The sequence below is a fragment of the Pseudophryne corroboree genome, chromosome 3, assembly GCF_028390025.1.
Source record: "Pseudophryne corroboree isolate aPseCor3 chromosome 3, aPseCor3.hap2, whole genome shotgun sequence".
Classification (NCBI taxonomy): Eukaryota; Metazoa; Chordata; class Amphibia; order Anura; family Myobatrachidae; genus Pseudophryne; species Pseudophryne corroboree.
The window spans coordinates 210,314,483-210,327,639 of NC_086446.1; the positions used below are offsets into that span (position 1 = coordinate 210,314,483).

Consider the following 13,157-nt stretch of genomic DNA (forward strand, 5'->3'; position numbering starts at 1 on the left):
AAACACCGGGTTGTTACGACCAGTGTTGGTACTACGGTGACATGTGACTGTTCTGATTGATTGGTTTCTACACAGCGAGAGTGCATCCCCACTTTGTGGACATTTTCTATATATATATATATATAAACAGAAAAAGAAAGAGGCGGCACTCGGAGACTTGCAAATAAAGGTGTATTCACAGTGGCATCTACGTTTCGGGGACCAAACTCCCCTTCGTCAGGATAAAGTGACAGTGCATCAAACAAACTTAAATAGCATAACTCATTACTCACCCCATGTGCACATGAGTTCAATCATCCGTTTGTTACCAACTGGGCATCCGTCGGAGCCTCCGCTCCGTGCTTCCGCCCTGATCAGCGTGGACCGGAAGTGACGTCGCGGGACCCCTCCGTTGTGTCCATGGCAACGCTACGTGTTATACAAATGTAACATCAGTGCAAAAAACGATAACACTACAATCATATCAAAAAGCAAAAAACAGTACATCAACACTTACATAGGATATGATTGTGCATAAAAAAGTGATATTTAGCTAAGACTTACTTTACATATTCTTATATTAAAACATGTTAATTACATGATCGTGAAATTCCTATAAAAACGGTAGCATATTACACCTGGCCCTATCATTCTGATTAATAGTTTGGAATGTCCATCAGGCATCCTTTATTTCGGGTTTCAATTAACCCTTAAACTGTCATGCTATTATTGCAAAGTAGACGGCTTATCCAAACTGACAGCCCTTACTCGCTGCCCTTTTACTGGATCTATTACTAGGCCAGAACAAGAGGTATGTTTAATGAAAGAGCATAAATTGTTACTAACGACCTGACCAAAAAGGTGGTTATTAAATAAAGTTAATTAGGCCCAAATTATCGTTGAGCCCATTGGGTTTTAGCGTGTTTAACCTGTGGATCCACATGGATTCGAGTTGTAGGAGCCTCTTGCCCCTGTTGCCCCCCCGTAAAGCTTCCGGGACGTGGTCTATGATGCGGTGTTTGAGGGTGGCCATACCGTGGCGAAATTCAGCAAAATGTTTAGCAACAGGCTGGTCACCCCCTCCTGTGGCTAGTGCATTTCTAATGGCCAACCTGTGCTGTGCCATCCTAACTTTGAATTGGCACTCTGTTTTGCCTATATAATAACGCCCGCATGGGCATATGATGGCATATATAACAAATTTTGTGCTACACCTTTATTTGCAAGTCTCCGAGTGCCGCCTCTTTCTTTTTCTGTTTATCTACACCGGAGGGGAACCTGCGGATGGGGAAGGCACAGGAGCAAGCTATATCCCGCTGCGGAGAAAGTGAGTGCCGGGGTTAAAGCACAAGGATATATATATATATATATATATATACATATATAGCTACTTAATTACCGGCCCTCAATACCTCCATAGGTGGAATGCCCTGGTGCCCTCCGTCACTAAGCAGTGCATTTGATTAATCATTCAGCGGCGGCACTCAAACGGGACTTAATCAGCGTAATGAAAAGGAAGAGACTGAACTCCTGTCCTTAGTTCTAAGGACAGGAGTTCAGTCTCTTCCTTTTCATTACGCTGATTAAGTCCTGTTCGAGTGCCGCCGCTGAATGATTCATTTTATATATATAAGTGAATTGTGGATAGGGTGTTTAGAGCGACAGATTAGAAATAATTTAATGACACATGCACTTGTAAAGTATTAAAAAAACACAAATTCAATTTATTAAAATAATAATATCATATACCCCACAATCGACTGGACAGAAAACATATTAAGAACTCACAACATATAAAGTGTATGAGCTTTTATATAAAACACCATTCCCCAGGAGGCTTATTCAAGGATTTGTCCATATAGCAGCAAATATTAATCACTTTAATGCTGATTATGATGGTTCACTTGCGACTACAGTGCTGCAGTTTTATAACTCTGTGCACAGAGAGAATGTTCTAGCTGGAAATCTCACAGCATAGTGATAATAAAGACTCTTTATCTTGCAGTGTCCATAGGTGCTACGTACTGTATATACCTCTCCTTATTAGTATTCTCCCTGCTGCTGGTTGAATCCCTTAAGCACAGCACTGGCTTGGGGCTCCAGATAGAAATGGAGGGCATGCTGTTCCTTGTAGTGCTAATGGGAGATCCTGGGGGTGGCTCCCGGGTAACTTAGCGCTCTGTCTGGATGTGTTTTAGTATGAGCCTTTATCATGAGGCCTTACTGTAGGCAAATCACATGGCCCTATGTTGACACTTCTATTATGTAGTGTTAGGAGGACTGCTGATATCGGCGCGTCTTAGCAGCTAAACATGTCTTTGCAAACACATGTGACCAATTCTCCTAAATCCTATTACCAGATAGGTTCAGGTGTGGTTACAGGTAATTTTTTAGTGTGCCTTGGCGGATTCTGGGGAGGGGGGGGGGGGGGGGTAAATGCACTGCACCCCCTTCCCCCTCTGTCTGCTGTAAACCAGGCGCTTTGTCATTTTTCTGCATTTTTCTGTCTGTTTAGAGCAACCACTGGTGCTGTTTGACTTTTAAAAAAAAAGACTATTAAATGATGTTAAATAAATATATAAAACATTAATTTATTTATAGAGACAACAAGCTAATAAATGTGAGAAAGGGGGATAATAACATATAAAATCATATACAAAAAAGTTTGAAAACAATTCAAAAAAATACTTAAAACAATCTATGGTATAAAAATATCATAGAGGAGATAGATATAATCACAAAAACAAGGTGATTACCTATGCAGGTGAGGTTAGTTCAGGGTTCCCATGCATTTCGTCATATGGAATTTATCAAGGGGTGGAGAGGAACTGGGACCAGGTAGATGTTTATACTAGAGATGAGCGCCTGAAATTTTTCGGGTTTTGTGTTTTGGTTTTGGGTTCGGTTCCGCGGCCGTGTTTTGGGTTCGACCGCGTTTTGGCAAAACCTCACCGAATTTTTTTTGTCGGATTCGGGTGTGTTTTGGATTCGGGTGTTTTTTTCAAAAAACCCTAAAAAACAGCTTAAATCATAGAATTTGGGGGTAATTTTGATCCCAAAGTATTATTAACCTCAAAAAACATAATTTACACTCATTTTCAGCCTACTCTGAACACATCACACCTCACAATATTATTTTTAGTCCTAAAATTTGCACCGAGGTCGCTGTGTGAGTAAGATAAGCGACCCTAGTGGCCGACACAAACACCGGGCCCATCTAGGAGTGGCACTGCAGTGTCACGCAGGATGTCCCTTCCAAAAAACCCTCCCCAAACAGCACATGACGCAAAGAAAAAAAGAGGCGCAATGAGGTAGCTGACTGTGTGAGAAAGATAAGCGACCCTAGTGGCCGACACAAACACCGGGCCCATCTAGGAGTGGCACTGCAGTGTCACGCAGGATGTCCCTTCCAAAAAACCCTCCCCAATCAGCACATGATGCAAAGAAAAAGAAAAGAAAAAAGAGGTGCAAGATGGAATTATCCTTGGGCCCTCCCACCCACCCTTATGTTGTATAAACAAAACAGGACATGCACACTTTAACCAACCCATCATTTCAGTGACAGGGTCTGCCACACGACTGTGACTGATATGACGGGTTGGTTTGGACCCCCCCCAAAAAAGAAGCAATTAATCTCTCCTTGCACAAACTGGCTCTACAGAGGCAAGATGTCCACCTCATCTTCACCCTCCGATATATCACCGTGTACATCCCCCTCCTCACAGATTATCAATTCGTCCCCACTGGAATCCACCATCTCAGCTCCCTGTGTACTTTGTGGAGGCAATTGCTGCTGGTCAATGTCTCCGCGGAGGAATTGATTATAATTCATTTTAATGAACATCATCTTCTCCACATTTTCTGGATGTAACCTCGTACGCCGATTGCTGACAAGGTGAGCGGCGGCACTAAACACTCTTTCGGAGTACACACTTGTGGGAGGGCAACTTAGGTAGAATAAAGCCAGTTTGTGCAAGGGCCTCCAAATTGCCTCTTTTTCCTGCCAGTATAAGTACGGACTGTGTGACGTGCCTACTTGGATGCGGTCACTCATATAATCCTCCACCATTCTATCAATGTTGAGAGAATCATATGCAGTGACAGTAGACGACATGTCCGTAATCGTTGTCAGGTCCTTCAGTCCGGACCAGATGTCAGCATCAGCAGTCGCTCCAGACTGCCCTGCATCACCGCCAGCGGGTGGGCTCGGAATTCTAAGCCTTTTCCTCGCACCCCCAGTTGCGGGAGAATGTGAAGGAGGAGATGTTGACAGGTCGCGTTCCGCTTGACTTGACAATTTTGTCACCAGCAGGTCTTTCAACCCCAGCAGACCTGTGTCTGCCGGAAAGAGAGATCCAAGGTAGGCTTTAAATCTAGGATCGAGCACGGTGGCCAAAATGTAGTGCTCTGATTTCAACAGATTGACCACCCGTGAATCCTTGTTAAGCGAATTAAGGGCTGCATCCACAAGTCCCACATGCCTAGCGGAATCGCTCCGTGTTAGCTCCTTCTTCAATGCCTCCAGCTTCTTCTGCAAAAGCCTGATGAGGGGAATGACCTGACTCAGGCTGGCAGTGTCTGAACTGACTTCACGTGTGGCAAGTTCAAAGGGCATCAGAACCTTGCACAACGTTGAAATCATTCTCCACTGCACTTGAGACAGGTGCATTCCATCTCCTATATCGTGCTCAATTGTATAGGCTTGAATGGCCTTTTGCTGCTCCTCCAACCTCTGAAGCATATAGAGGGTTGAATTCCACCTCGTTACCACTTCTTGCTTCAGATGATGGCAGGGCAGGTTCAGTAGTTTTTGGTGGTGCTCCAGTCTTCTGTACGTGGTGCCTGTACGCCGAAAGTGTCCCGCAATTTTTCTGGCCACCGACAGCATCTCTTGCACGCCCCTGTCGTTTTTTAAAAAATTCTGCACCACCAAATTCAAGGTATGTGCAAAACATGGGACGTGCTGGAATTTGCCCATATTTAATGCACACACAATATTGCTGGCGTTGTCCGATGCCACAAATCCACAGGAGAGTCCAATTGGGGTAAGCCATTCCGCGATGATCTTCCTCAGTTGCCGTAAGAGGTTTTCAGCTGTGTGCGTATTCTGGAAAGCGGTGATACAAAGCGTAGCCTGCCTAGGAAAGAGTTGGCGTTTGCGAGATGCTGCTACTGGTGCCGCCGCTGCTGTTCTTGCGGCGGGAGTCCATACATCTACCCAGTGGGCTGTCACAGTCATATAGTCCTGACCCTGCCCTGCTCCACTTGTCCACATGTCCGTGGTTAAGTGGACATTGGGTACAACTGCATTTTTTAGGACACTGGTGAGTCTTTTTCTGACGTCCGTGTACATTCTCGGTATCGCCTGCCTAGAGAAGTGGAACCTAGATGGTATTTGGTAACGGGGGCACACTGCCTCAATAAATTGTCTAGTTCCCTGTGAACTAACGGCGGATACCGGACGCACGTCTAACACCAACATAGTTGTCAAGGACTCAGTTATCCGCTTTGCAGTAGGATGACTGCTGTGATATTTCATCTTCCTCGCAAAGGACTGTTGAACAGTCAATTGCTTACTGGAAGTAGTACAAGTGGGCTTACGACTTCCCCTCTGGGATGACCATCGACTCCCAGCGGCAACAACAGCAGCGCCAGCAGCAGTAGGCGTTACACGCAAGGATGCATCGGAGGAATCACAGGCAGGAGAGGACTCGTCAGACTTGCCAGTGACATGGCCTGCAGGACTATTGGCATTCCTGGGGAAGGAGGAAATTGACACTGAGGGAGTTGGTGGGGTGGTTTGCGTGAGCTTGGTTACAAGAGGAAGGGATTTACTGGTCAGTGGACTGCTTCCGCTGTCACCCAAAGTTTTTGAACTTGTCACTGACTTATTATGAATGCGCTGCAGGTGACGTATAAGGGAGGATGTTCCGAGGTGGTTAACGTCCTTACCCCTACTTATTACAGCTTGACAAAGGGAACACACGGCTTGACACCTGTTGTCCGCATTTCTGGTGAAATACCTCCACACCGAAGAGCTGATTTTTTTGGTATTTTCACCTGGCATGTCAACGGCCATATTCCTCCCACGGACAACAGGTGTCTCCCCGGGTGCCTGACTTAAACAAACCACCTCACCATCAGAATCCTCCTGGTCAATTTCCTCCCCAGCGCCAGCAACACCCATATCCTCCTCATCCTGGTGTACTTCAACACTGACATCTTCAATCTGACTATCAGGAACTGGACTGCGGGTGCTCCTTCCAGCACTTGCAGGGGGCATGCAAATAGTGGAAGGCGCATGCTCTTCACGTCCAGTGTTGGGAAGGTCAGGCATCGCAAACGACACAATTGGACTCTCCTTGTGGATTTGGGATTTCAAAGAACGCACAGTTCTTTGCGGTGCTTTTGCCAGCTTGAGTCTTTTCATTTTTCTAGCGAGAGGCTGAGTGCTTCCATCCTCATGTGAAGCTGAACCACTAGCCATGAACATAGGCCAGGGCCTCAGCCGTTCCTTGCCACTCCGTGTGGTAAATGGCATATTGGCAAGTTTACGCTTCTCCTCCGACAATTTTATTTTAGGTTTTGGAGTCCTTTTTTTTCTGATATTTGGTGTTTTGGATTTGACATGCTCTGTACTATGACATTGGGCATCGGCCTTGGCAGACGACGTTGCTGGCATTTCATCGTCTCGGCCATGACTAGTGGCAGCAGCTTCAGCACGAGGTGGAAGTGGATCTTGATCTTTCCCTAATTTTGGAACCTCAACTTTTTTGTTCTCCATATTTTATAGGCAGAACTAAAAGGCACCTCAGGTAAACAATGGAGATGGATGGATTGGATACTAGTATACAATTATGGACGGACTGCCACGGTTAGGTGGTATAAAAAAACCACGGTTAGGTGGTATATATTATAATAATAATACAATTATGGATGGACGGACTGCCTGCCGACTGCCGACACAGAGGTAGCCACAGCCGTGAACTACCGCACTGTACACTGGTTGATAAAGAGATAGTAGTATACTCGTAACAACTAGTATGACACTATGACGACGGTATAAAGAAAGAAAAAAAAATACCACAGTTAGGTGGTATATATTATAATAATAATACAATTATGGATGGACGGACTGCCTGCCGACTGCCGACACAGAGGTAGCCACAGCCGTGAACTACCGCACTGTACACTGGTTGATAAAGAGATAGTAGTATACTCGTAACAACTAGTATGACACTATGACGACGGTATAAAGAATGAAAAAAAAACCACGGTTAGGTGGTATATATTATAATAATAATACAATTATGGATGGACGGACTGCCTGCCGACTGCCGACACAGAGGTAGCCACAGCCGTGAACTACCGCACTGTACACTGGTTGATAAAGAGATAGTAGTATACTCGTAACAACTAGTATGACACTATGACGACGGTATAAAGAATGAAAAAAAAACCACGGTTAGGTGGTATATATTATAATAATAATACAATTATGGATGGACGGACTGCCTGCCGACTGCCGACACAGAGGTAGCCACAGCCGTGAACTACCGCACTGTACACTGGTTGATAAAGAGATAGTAGTATACTCGTAACAACTAGTATGACACTATGACGACGGTATAAAGAATGAAAAAAAAACCACGGTTAGGTGGTATATATTATAATAATAATACAATTATGGATGGACGGACTGCCTGCCGACTGCCGACACAGAGGTAGCCACAGCCGTGAACTACCGCACTGTACACTGGTTGATAAAGAGATAGTAGTATACTCGTAACAACTAGTATGACACTATGACGACGGTATAAAGAAAGAAAAAAAAATACCACAGTTAGGTGGTATATATTATAATAATAATACAATTATGGATGGACGGACTGCCTGCCGACTGCCGACACAGAGGTAGCCACAGCCGTGAACTACCGCACTGTACACTGGTTGATAAAGAGATAGTAGTATACTCGTAACAACTAGTATGACACTATGACGACGGTATAAAGAAAGAAAAAAAAATACCACAGTTAGGTGGTATATATTATAATAATAATACAATTATGGATGGACGGACTGCCTGCCGACTGCCGACACAGAGGTAGCCACAGCCGTGAACTACCGCACTGTACACTGGTTGATAAAGAGATAGTAGTATACTCGTAACAACTAGTATGACACTATGACGACGGTATAAAGAATGAAAAAAAAACCACGGTTAGGTGGTATATATTATAATAATAATACAATTATGGATGGACGGACTGCCTGCCGACTGCCGACACAGAGGTAGCCACAGCCGTGAACTACCGCACTGTACACTGGTTGATAAAGAGATAGTAGTATACTCGTAACAACTAGTATGACACTATGACGACGGTATAAAGAATGAAAAAAAAAACCACGGTTAGGTGGTATATATTATAATAATAATACAATTATGGATGGACGGACTGCCTGCCGACTGCCGACACAGAGGTAGCCACAGCCGTGAACTACCGCACTGTACACTGGTTGATAAAGAGATAGTAGCATACTCGTAACAACTAGTATGACACTATGACGGTATAAAGAATGAAAAAAAAACCACGGTTAGGTGGTATATATTATAATAATAATACAATTATGGATGGACGGACTGCCTGCCGACTGCCGACACAGAGGTAGCCACAGCCGTGAACTACCGCACTGTACACTGGTTGATAAAGAGATAGTAGTATACTCGTAACAACTAGTATGACACTATGACGACGGTATAAAGAAAGAAAAAAAAAAATACCACGGTTAGGTGGTATATATTGTAATACAATTATGGATGGACGGACTGCCTGCCGAGTTCCGACTGCCGACACAGAGGTAGCCACAGCCGTGAACTACCGCACTGTACTGTGTCTGCTGCTAATATAGACTGGTTGATAAAGAGATAGTATACAATACATACAACAATATACTACTATACTGGTGGTCAGGCACTGGTCACCACTAGTCACACTGGCAGTGGCACTCCTGCAGCAAAAGTGTGCACTGTTTAATTTTAAATTAATATAATATTATGTACTCCTGGGGGCTCCTGCTATAACAACCTGCAGTGCTCCCCAGTCTCCCCCACAATTATTATAAGCTTTGCCTTTTATACATTGATGTGCAGCACACTGGGCTGAGCTGAGTGCACACAGACTGAGTCACACTGTGTGACTGGCTGCTGCTGTGTATCGTTTTTTTTCAGGCAGAGAACGGATATAGCAGAGAACGGATATATTATATTAAAATAAATAAAAGTTAACTAACAACAACTGCACTGGTCACTGTGGTAAACTCTGTCTGACTCTGCACAATCTCTCTCTCTCTTCTAATCTAATTTCTAATGGAGAGGACGCCAGCCACGTCCTCTCCCTATCAATCTCAATGCACGTGTGAAAATGGCGGCGACGCGCGGCTCCTTATATAGAATCCGAGTCTCGCGAGAATCCGACAGCGTCATGATGACGTTCGGGCGCGCTCGGGTTAACCGAGCAAGGCGGGAGGATCCGAGTCTGCTCGGACCCGTGAAAAAAACATGAAGTTCGTGCGGGTTCGGTTTCAGAGAAACCGAACCCGCTCATCTCTAGTTTATACCCTGTTCAATTAAGGGCTAGGGGAATGACTTCACTCCCTGTCTAGGATTATGATTACCAGAGATAATGGACTGTGTACCCATTTCATCATTTACATTTATCATATGGCATGAGGGGACAGTAATATATGTAAATGTTTCAAGTAGAGATGAGCGGGTTCGGTTTTACTCGGATTTACTCGGTTCTCAAAACGGCATCTTATTGGCTCACGGATGTCACGTGTTTTGGATAGCCAATAAGAAAAATCCGGATAAAACCGAACTGGCGTTAATTTTGGCATTACATCCGAACCCGCTCATCTCTAGTTTCAAGGTGATGGTAATATTCAATTTATATAGTCTAAAAATGCATGTAAACAGTTGAAGATTGGTACTTTCTGTCCCAGTTGTAATAACGTCACTTCTGCCTCACTTCCGGTGTCATGTGGGGCGGACTGAGCATGTGCAAGTGGTGTCTCTATTATTTCCACGTTCCAGTGTCTATGGAACGAATACGAGTATCCGGTCACGTGCTTCCAGTGTTATTTCACTCCATTTCGTTGCTGGGAGCTCTTCTATACAAATGGTAGTAGCTGTGGCCATTTTGTTGAAGAGCAGAGACTGTCACAGAATCTCATAGTTGACTCTAGCAATTACAGTATTTTTCCGAGAAGCCAGTGTGTAATTAAGATTGCTCCAGTGTTGATACATAAGAGGGAGATATTAAAGAATTGTTTAGTGCACAATAAGGGAGTAATCACTAAATTAAACATATTTCAGAGCATAAAATGCAATATGATGTATATAATCTTTGAGTTCATAATTTCAGACTTCACCATACAGTGGTGTATTGTTGTTCCAGTCAGATGTTGGTATACATAAAATAAATAATATATTTATTTAAATATATTGCAATTGCATTGGTCTATGTGTATGTTAGCATTATACGATATGTCTTATATGGTATATGTGTAAGTATCATATTGGGTCCCATATGCGTCATCCCTAAATGAACTACAACTCCTGGTCTTCCCGGGTGGTTCCCCATGCTAGTACTGACCAGGTCCAGCACTGCTTAGCTTCCAAGATCGGACGATATTGGGCATGCCAAGTGTGGTATGGTTGTAGTGATGGCGGGAATCGCGTACAAATGGTTGAGACTGTGTGTTATTCATAATTTCTTTATTTTGCATAATGCAAATTAGTGACCATCAGGTCTAGTCATACATCAAAACAGAAAAAAAATATTATGTCAGTAATGGTAAAATTGTTGTTACTATATGTAAAGCAGTATCAAGAGATATAATACAACAACACCTTAATCCATTCAGAGAAAGGGGACTATTTCATAGCTCTCATTGAAGCCATCTGGACTCAGCATGCTTAATTCATATATCCAATACATCTTGCATTTATTACAGTAGATTCAACAGGTCACCTTCTCTAGGTCCTAGGGTTACCATTTTGATACCTTTGAATGTCAGTTCATCTGGATTATTCATTCTATCCCTCATTTTTCACTGCTGCTAGCAGAAACCGCAAATCAACAGTGCCTGACCGTATACTTTGTATACTTCCTTTTTCTGAGAATATGTGTGCAGAGGTGCTGCAGTGTCATAGGCATTTTAGTTGCATCTCCATTTGTGACAGAATGATAGTAATTGTGTTGTAACAGCGTGTTCTTCCATAAGAAGTGCTGTGATGGCATATCAACATAATTGCAGCATCAGTCAGAAGCCTAAATATGCCTATATTCATACATATCTTTTTCAGTAAGGATAGGCCCAATGCAAACGGGCACTGTTGTTGATGATGATGATGATGATGATGATGATGATGATGGGTATCAAACCAAGCATATGGACAGGGGCGATCTGCTCATAGAGATGCACACAACTCTGAATTCAACTGACTTACATTAAAATCTGCATTGGTTAACTTGCCTCAAAGATTCAGCATGGAACAACATGCCTTGACCTGTACACTATGTTATTGAGAATAAAAGAATGTTCAGTATGAAAGTGTAATGTTTCTGTAAAGGGCTTCTGGACAAATCTTACTTTAATTTGTTTTTTAACCTGGATGGTAGAAAATGATAAATAAACACTGGGCCTTTTAGGAAAGCTGTGTTTTTTAATGGTAGCTGCCAGAGAAACTGAAGAGGAGATGTCATTGTGTTGTGTACCACTTGAGCTGACAACTTGCTCACCAGAAGCTCTTTGCATCTCTTAAGATCTGGGTCAGTTGGAAAGTGTGACCTAAACCTAAAATCAAGCATGGTTGCCAAAATGTAATGATCCGATTTCAAGATATTGGCAACCCGTGGATCCTGGTGAAGCGAATAAAGGACTTGATCCATCTAGAAGTCCAACATATAGTACTGTGCAAAAGTTTTAGGCAGGTGTGGAAAAAATGCTGCAGTAAGTAAGAATGCTTTCAGAAATAGAAGTGTTAATAGTTATTTTTATCATTTTACAAAATGCAAAGTGAATGAACAGAAGAGAAATATAGGGCCTAATTCAGAGTTGATCGCTGCAGCAAATTTGTTAGAGGTTGGGCAAAACCATGTGCACTGCAAAGGGGGGGGATATAACATGTGCAGAGAGAGTTAGATTTGGGAGGGGTGTGTTCAATCTGAAATCTAAATTGCAGTGTAAAAATAAAGCAACCAGTATTTACCCTGCACAGAAACAAAATAACCCACCCAAATCTAATTCTCTCTGCAAATGTTATATCTGCCACACCTGCAATGCACATGGGCTCTCATTCCGAGTTGTTCGCTCGGTATTTTTCATCGCATCGCAATGAAAATCCGCTTAGTACGCATGCGCAATGTTCGCACTGCGACTGCGCCAAGTAACTTTGCTATGTAGAAAGTAATTTTACTCACGGCTTTTTCATCGCTCCGGCGATCGTAATGTGATTGACAGGAAATGGGTGTTACTGGGCGGAAACACGGCGTTTCAGGGGCGTGTGGCTGAAAACGCTACCGTTTCCGGAAAAAACGCAGGAGTGGCCGGAGAAACGGTGGGAGTGCCTGGGCGAACGCTGGGTGTGTTTGTGACGTCAACCAGGAACGACAAGCACTGAACTGATCGCACAGGCAGAGTAAGTCTGAAGCTACTCCAAAACTGCTACGAGGTTTGTGATCGCAATATTGCGATTACTTCGGTCGCACTTTTAAGAAGCTAAGATACACTCCCAGTAGGCGGCGGCTTAGCGTGTGTAACTCTGCTACATTCGCATTGCGACCGATCAACTCGGAATGAGGGCCATGGTTTTGCCCAACTACTAACAAATTTTCTGCTGCGATCAACTCTGAATTACCCCCATAATTCAAATGAATATTTGGTGTGACCACTCTTTGGGGGGAATTAAATTAGCTGTGTGGTTTGCCCAGCGACTAATTGCTGGCAAAAATCCCTGCAGTGTGGGGAAAGGCTATTCAATAAAATATTCAGCTGGATTGACAAGCGAAAACAAACTGATTCTGCGTAAACTGCTGAATCAGTGTGTTTGATGGAGACATCCGAGAAGAACAACTCGTCTTCTTTGGCAAACATGTATACATTGGCTAGCGACG

The 13,157-nt window shown here is 43.5% G+C and overlaps 1 pseudogene; it reads right to left on the reverse strand.

The window, feature by feature from the left end:
- Positions 1–10,585: 10,585 nt before the first annotated feature.
- LOC134895887 (5S ribosomal RNA) lies at positions 10,586–10,704 on the reverse strand (annotated as a pseudogene).
- Between the last annotated feature and the right edge of the window lie 2,453 nt (positions 10,705–13,157).